The sequence below is a fragment of the Canis lupus genome, chromosome 5 (genome assembly GCF_003254725.2).
Source record: "Canis lupus dingo isolate Sandy chromosome 5, ASM325472v2, whole genome shotgun sequence".
Taxonomy (NCBI): domain Eukaryota; kingdom Metazoa; phylum Chordata; class Mammalia; order Carnivora; family Canidae; genus Canis; species Canis lupus.
Window position 1 is genome coordinate 17,623,445 of NC_064247.1, and position 7,691 is coordinate 17,631,135.

Consider the following 7,691-nt stretch of genomic DNA (forward strand, 5'->3'; position numbering starts at 1 on the left):
GCCAGCCAATCACAGTGGCTCAGCAGCCCCACTGTCTGGGGCACCCTCCCTTCCTGCAGACTCATCATTCTCAGGACTCACCGCTGTGGTCCAGAGCCTCCCATGGGAGTTAGCGGATAATGTCACAGACCCCTGGAACCTCACAGGGAGGGCAGAGAGCAGCCTACCAAGGGGGAGGGAGGGTGTGGATGGGAGCTTTTCATTTCCAATACACAGGAAGCTTTAGAAGGCAGGCAGACAAACTGTCTCCGAGACTGGCTCCCACTCCGAACGACCACTTCCCCTACAAGGAGAGGCAGGCTGCCAAGCAAGGGCTCTGGTGAGGCCTGCATCCGAAGACCAAGCATATCTCCAGAAACGACCTAGAAGGGCCTGGTGTCTATGCCTATATCTAAGGGGTACAACCCCTGCATTCAGGGCTAATCGCTCTAAGGTACCCGAGGGGCAAAGACATGGGCTAATGTTCCTCTGGTCAAACCTCAGGCCCGGGATGAAGAACTGAACCTGGGAAAAGGCTGGGCACGCAGTGTCACTGCATGGGGGTGGAGATGACACGCTGCCACTCCCGGCCAGGTGCTCACGAAAGCACATTTTGTAATCAGGCGCCTGATCCTCGGGTCACTGCTAACACGGGGGTCCGGGGAAGCAATACAAATGATGATCCACCGGAAGCACAGTCTTTCATGGAAAAGCCTATGGATTAATTCAGTGGCAAAGGAACGCTGGTCTCAGCAGTTGTCTGGCTTCCCCTCTGACGGCACCCCCTCCCCTATCAAGATGAGCACACACAGCGTCAGCCTGGCTCTGTACGCACCTCTATCTCGCTTCTCCCCCACCCCTCTCTCCCCCAACCTCCCTATTTCCTCCAGACACCTTAGGTCTATCGTGTCCCCACCCAGTCACCATCTGTGGAACCATCTGTCCACTCTTCCGTCGCCCCTCCATAAACCCACTCATCTGTTGAATGACAATATATTGAAAGCCTACTGTGTGCCGGGCACTCTGTTGGGAAGTCAGGATGCTTTATTTCTAGCTGCGTAGAACCTGTTGCTTAACCACCAAAGCCTCAGTTTCTTGATCAGTAAAATGGGAATAATAACACTCTGTATTTAGGGGTTACTGAATAACAGATAAAATACATATGCAGGTAGAACAGTACAGTGCTTCGAAGACTATCAGGTACTCAATAGCCTATCCTTACATGCGGTGGAAGAGAACAAGGTCAACGGGAGATACACCTGGATCTCAGGGTGCCTGCAGTCCACCTCCAGACTGATGGTCTGGCAGATTGGAGTCTGGTCTCCTAACCCTGCTCCTCCTCCCTCTTCCTCCTCTCCTTTCTCCCCTTCTCCCTTGGCCGTGGTGACTTTCTATGTATCAAATCAGTTAGGCCAAACCAACTGCATTTCTCAAAACTCCTGCCCTGTATGTTTCTGGTCAAGAAAAGCCATAAGAGATGCTTTCCTGCAATAAATGGAGGGCAGAAGTACAGTAGCAGCCATTGTGTTTCCAGAAGGCTTGGGGCAGGAGCTGTTGTAGCTCATGCATGTTGTCACGTATCTGCTGCCACCTCCCCTTGATGCTGGGCACCAGCTTGGCCTTCCCCCAGGTCCCCATCCTCATCCCAATCCCAGCCCCTCTGACTCCTGGGCCAGGTGTGCTTCTCACTGAATGATGGAAGGTGCCACCTTCATTCACTGCCGTAGACCTATTTTGTCAAAACCAGAAGCAGCAAGAATAGGTGGGTTCCTGTCCACTCCTGTGGGTCCCAGCTGTCCTTGGGGGATCAGTTCGTCCTTTCTCTCCCCACTTTACAATTTCTTCCCTACATGACTGCTTCCCCATGGACTTCAGGCTACAGCATCTGATGAAAGACCACAGAGTTGCCACAGTGTGTAAGGCCCAATTCCTGCAGAAAATCACTTGGGTACATGGGTAGAGAGAGATGTGGAGCTAAAACATACATATGCATCTGTGCAAATACATGTGTGTAGGAGTATGTGCGTGCATGTATACATATGTGCATATGCACGTGCCCACATGCACAACTCCTGATGGCTTACTTCTCTGATTGAGCCCTGACTGGCTAGCATCAACTTCAAGAACCTTGTTTCCCATGCCATGTCAACTAACCTGTCTCTCCTCCCCTGGGGATGGGGAATATCTTTAGACTGACTCCTAGGACCCCGCAGAATAGCTTGCCAGAGAGGAATGACGCTCAACCCCTCCCCTCCTCCACTGCTACTCCACCCTCCCCCTCCCAACCTCCTGGTGCTCTCATTCTGGAACGTGTCTTGACCTCTCTGCAGGCTCTGGCTTCCTCATTTCATACCTTCCTGTGCTGAAAGAACAATGGCAACATCAGATCTTGAAAGTGACTGGATATTCCAAATGCTGGTCAAGAGATCCCCATCTACAGGAGTTACAATGAAGGGACTTCCTAAACATGGTGTCTCCAAGAGCTGTCCTTGGCCCTCTTCTCCTTTGGCTCTACTCTCCCTCCCTTACTGATCTCATGGACTCTCTTAATCTGGAAAATACCTATCTCTAGACTCAGGCTTTTAGCTGGAGTTCCCAGTCTTTCATCACTGGAAGATCTCCTAGAACTCTCACTCATCCTTCCCATCCATTCTGCCCCCCACCCCATGTCAGTTCATCTCTGCAGCAGCCTTAATTCCATTATGCTCATGGCTTGGCCATGGTGCTAGTCACCGGGCGGGGCTGACAATGGTGGCACCATCTTGGACACTGTCTCCATGAATGGCCTCCAGTACTCATGCACCATATCCGTCAGACGCCTGGGATCCTGCGTGCTCATTTTCCTTCCTACTACCTCTCAGGGGCACTATCCCCTCTGCAGACCCACCACTCACACTCCAGTTCAGATCTTCCTCCCCTCTCTCTGTTTTATTTCAGTAACTCCCCAACTGGTCTCCTCAATCCCTGTATGTCTCTGTTCTTGTCCTGTATATACCCTGCTGCCAAATAAGTCCTCCTGAAATGTAACTCTAACCTTATTCTTTCTCTACTCAAAAGCTTTGTATTAACTCTCCATTTCCTACTAAATTAGCTAAACACACACACACACACACACACACACACACACACACAAAAACCCTCCTTACCTTAGCATTCAAAGCCTTAAATAATTTGATCCCTCCCTACCCTGCCAGCCTTATTTCTCATTGCTTCCCTGCATGCACCAACTACTCCCACCTACCTGGACTACCTGCCGGGTCCTAAAATGCCCGTGTTTCCCCAGCTCCCTGCTTCTGTGCATGCTCTTACTCTCAGCACTTCGCGTGTCCAATCTCTGCTTGTGAAATCATACCCATTTTTCAAAGTCCATCAATTGCCACCTCTTCAAGGAACTCTTTTCTGAATCCTCCCAACTTGGCCCGCATAACATTTTCTTCCACGGTGTCACTCTCCTCAACCTCTCTATTACCTGTAACTTTGTCTCGTCACCATGTGCGTGTTGATAAACCCTCTGATGGCCAGAACCATAATTCTCTGCATTCTGTGTCCCCGTAATGCCCAGCCCACAGCCACTTGCACAGAAATACTTGCCAATTCAACCAAGCTGATCCCCCCCTCCCCAACCCTGTTCCCGCTCAATCTCACTTCATATGTCAAGGTTGTTGATTTTATTATTCAGAAATTATCTGCATATTCCTACCTGCTTTGCTTACCCTGCTTTATATCAGATTTAGAGGTAAGTTAGATTTTAGACTGGCTTTTAAATATCCCCAGCTGATTCTACTACTGCAGCTGATGCCTGTAACATTTATTTATAACTTTGCAAAATTGGCCAGTGGTTAAGATATATAAACCCGAAGGGGACTCGTGCATTTCCAATACATTAAGGTATATTTAAAACATGCTGTGTCTTACCAGGGGCCTTAAGATACACATTACCGCAGGAGCTAGAAGGACGGGAGCAGGGTAATTGGCTAATGAGAATTCTGAACAGTGACTGGAAATACCGCAGAACTGCCCTTTGAGAACTGTGCTCACACCTATTAATGAACTTTATCCACGGCTCTAAAACACAGCCCTGTGTCTCAAACACAAGCCCAGGAGGCTCTGCAGCATGGATGCTGTTGCGTTAATTCACACCTAGTTATGGTGACTGGCACCAGCCTTCAACACTGGTCAGAAGAAACCGCTGCAAAGTCCTAGGATAATTACTAAGTCTGGATTTATTTTATACCAGATGCCAGGTGTTGATATGGAAGGATTTGTTTTTCTGACTCCAAGTATGTGCAGTACTAGCTGGGGGAGGGGGGTGTTTGTGTTTGCATGTTCCCAGTCATGTGTGAGTATGTGACTGTGTACGTGCACATATCCTGCCACCTAGGAAGGACTGTGACCCATCATAAAGAGGAAAACTGTGGGAAAGCCAATGACCTTCAGTCTTGGACGGAAGTCTGGATTCCAGGTAGAGTCTCCCGTGGGTTCATGGCCCCGGAGTGAATATTAATCTAGATGAGAAATAGTTCAAGTCTAAGCCAGAGAAGACTGTAAGGTTGGTGAGCCGTTGACTTCACATCCCAAACGACAGACACTCTTTTCATAATGGGAGGGGGAAAAGACAGCTGCCCACTGAGCCTATGAATGGTGTTTATCCTGAGTAGGAATGTCAAGCTCCATGGCCAAGGGGCAGCTGCCTTCTTGGAGCTGTTTGTTCAGCTTGCAATGACCTTTTTTTTTTTTCAATGACTTTTTAAGAGGTCATCCTATCATCTTTAAATGTCCTCATATGTGGGTGGGCTCCCAACAGCCATGTTTGTGCATCTGCCCCACACTTTGACCCCAGACTGAGGGACTGGGGAGGGTACTTAGGCCCATCCATGCAACTGATTTCCCTGTTGCAGCTCTGACTTCTCTGCTGATGATGCCCAAATCTGTGTCTCCAGCCCATTTCTCTCCCTCCAAGTTCAGACCTGTGTGACCATGGATCTGCCAAATGTCCCACAGACTGCTCATGCCAGACCCAGAACCCAGTTCTGCTGAGTTTACCTCCCCTCCTGCTGACTTTATTTTTTTTTTAAGATTTTATTTATTCAAGACAGAAAGAGAGAGAGAGAGAGAGAGAGAGAGAAGCAGAGACACAGGCAGAGGGAGAAGCAGGCTCCATGCAGGGAGCCTGACGTGGGACTCGATCCCGGGTCTCCAGGATCACACCCTGGGCTGAAGGTGGCGCTAAACCACTGAGCCACCCGGGCCACCCCCTCCTACTGACTTTAATCCATCCTCCTTCCCCATCCCTAGTTCCTCTGCCTGAACTCCTGCTGCAACCTCACAGCTGACTTCCCTGCCTCCTGCCGGGAGTCCCTCGGAGTCAACAGCTCTCCCTAAGGGTTTGTAACCTGAAAATTAAAGTGCATTCCTCTCCTGCCTAGCATTTATAACCCCTCTTTCAGGCTGCAGCCTGCTTTTCCACCTCTGTCCCCTGCTTTGTTCTTGGCATGGCCAGTAACCGAGACTACCTACATTTTGCCACGGAGCTCTAAGTCTTTGAGACATCTCTTCTCCCCATCTGTATTTGGTGAATTCCATCTCAGTCTTTAAGATCTCACTCAGCAGTGACTTCCTGGGAGCCTTTCAATCCCCGAGGCTGGGGAGGGTCCACTCTCCTATGCTCCTCTGACTACTTGGTTGTATCTCCATCCCTACACCATCCACATTGTAATATAATGGGTTTTTTTAGGCCTTTTTGACCCAACAGACTATCAGTAACTTGGAAATCGAGACAGTAGACATTTCTTTCCTCTTGGTGTCTTTAACCCCTGATAAATATTTTAGGGTGAGTATGTGAATAAGTGAATGAATGATGTGCATGCACGTTGAGGATTGTGCCATAGGTACAAGAGGGGAGGAGCATATGTCAACATATAGAAATTCTGAGGTCATTGAACAACCCTGAATCTTGAATTTGTGCCCTGGAGAGAACAAGGAAGAGATGATGTTCTCCAAACTCACTTTCTCTGATGATCCGGAGGCCTGAGGCTTCTGATCATTTAAATCTGTAAGGAATAGTCATTCTGGACTTGGTGCTGGTCAGACAGGGAGTGTCCTGTCTGTATTATGCTGCAGGGAGCCTGGCGGAGAAGTGGAAACAAAGTCCAGAAGTGGAACGACATTGCTTTTATAGCTCATTCTGCCTCATGCGCATTGACAATGTATTTGGTGCCTCTGAGTCTCAGTCTTCTCATTTGAAAGTAGAGTAATAATCCTTGCCACTCAGGATTGTTTTGAGGATTGAGCTGATGGGTGTGAAGCACTTAGAACGGTACTCGGTAAACGTTCAACAAATGGCAGATGTGATCATGAACTGTAGTGTGACAACCATTTTAAAAATCTTCCATCCATTAGCTGCATGCCCTTAGATCGGGATTTCTCGAGCTCCAAGCTATCAATATTTTAGGCTAGATAATTCTTTGTCTTGGAAGGTGGGGGCTGTCTTGTGCATTATAGGATGTTCAACAGCATCTCTGGCCTCTACCCACTAGATGCCAGTAGCACTGCGTCTCCCCAGTCACCCAGGAGTTAAAATATCTCCAGACATTTCCAAATATTCCCTGGGGGGCACAATCACCTTTCCTTGAGAAACACTGCTCTAAAGAGGGAGGTGACCTCTGTCGCTTTGACTTTTTCATCTGTAAAATGGGGAGTATTTTCACGACACTTGAAAGTGTTATGTGAATCAGGTGTGATATGGTTCTGTTATTGTTTTGAAAACTTCAAAGTGCTTTTCAAATACAAAGGAAGTGTTTTGACAGATTTCATCAACTTGAGTACTTCACAGAAAAGCCAGCATATCATCCTCAAGCTACCAGCCCTTCCCCACATAGTCCAAGAACCTCTGAGACACAGAAGCCAGTGGGGACAGACTTGCCCCCAAATGCCAAGTGGAAGACTGGAATGTGGGATCTCTCCACCAGCCTCATCACGGTGGTAGCCAAAGACTGGTTTTACAGTCCTGTGGACATGAGGTCACAGTGGGATCTGTACTGGAACGTGAGGTTCTAGAATTCTCCCTAAAACTTAGATGGCTGCTGACCCTGGCGGATTTGGAGATCCGAGCATTGCTTGCTGCCTGCAGGCAAGTTTCCATATCCAACATTGTCAGTGCTACTGCTTGAAGTCTGCACTGGCAGTAAAAGGGAGTCATATTTTAACCTCAACTTAGTTAAGATCACATGATGGGGGCCACCAGTAACCAGAACTTTATGGGGTGTAGCAAGGATCTGACAAGTTCAATGTTCAAATCCTATTGCCACGGTGGCATCAGTGAGATTTTATCTGGCCAGAAGTTTGTGAACCTAGAATGTGGGGGGAAGCGAATGTATTGAACACTGGCTATAAGTGATGCTACAAAATTTTCCTGTTATCTCCCTTTTTCTTGAAGCTTGTCCCTAAAGAGATATTGTAGAATAGAGATAATGAGACAAGTACCCCCCGAGTGATGGGTGTCACATCATAAACCACCTTTAAAAGTGTTCTCGCCCTAATAGTGATCTCTTTTAGTTTATCAGATGCCATCATTCCCAGTGTACATCACTGGGCACGTGTAATGACCGGTCCACTCCAGAAACCCAGTTTGGGGTCAACCCCAGATCACTAGCTCTGATTGTCCTCATCCTTTGTATATTCCCGCCTGGTGCTTCTAGGCTCCCTTCCTTCAG

General features: G+C 48.3%; 1 long non-coding RNA gene across 1 annotated transcript in view; it reads right to left on the minus strand.

Moving 5' to 3' along the window:
- The window catches only part of LOC125755097 (uncharacterized), a 36,469-nt gene that overhangs the window by 22,476 nt on the left and 6,302 nt on the right, over nucleotides 1-7,691 (minus strand). The gene's annotated exons all lie outside the window — the stretch shown is intronic.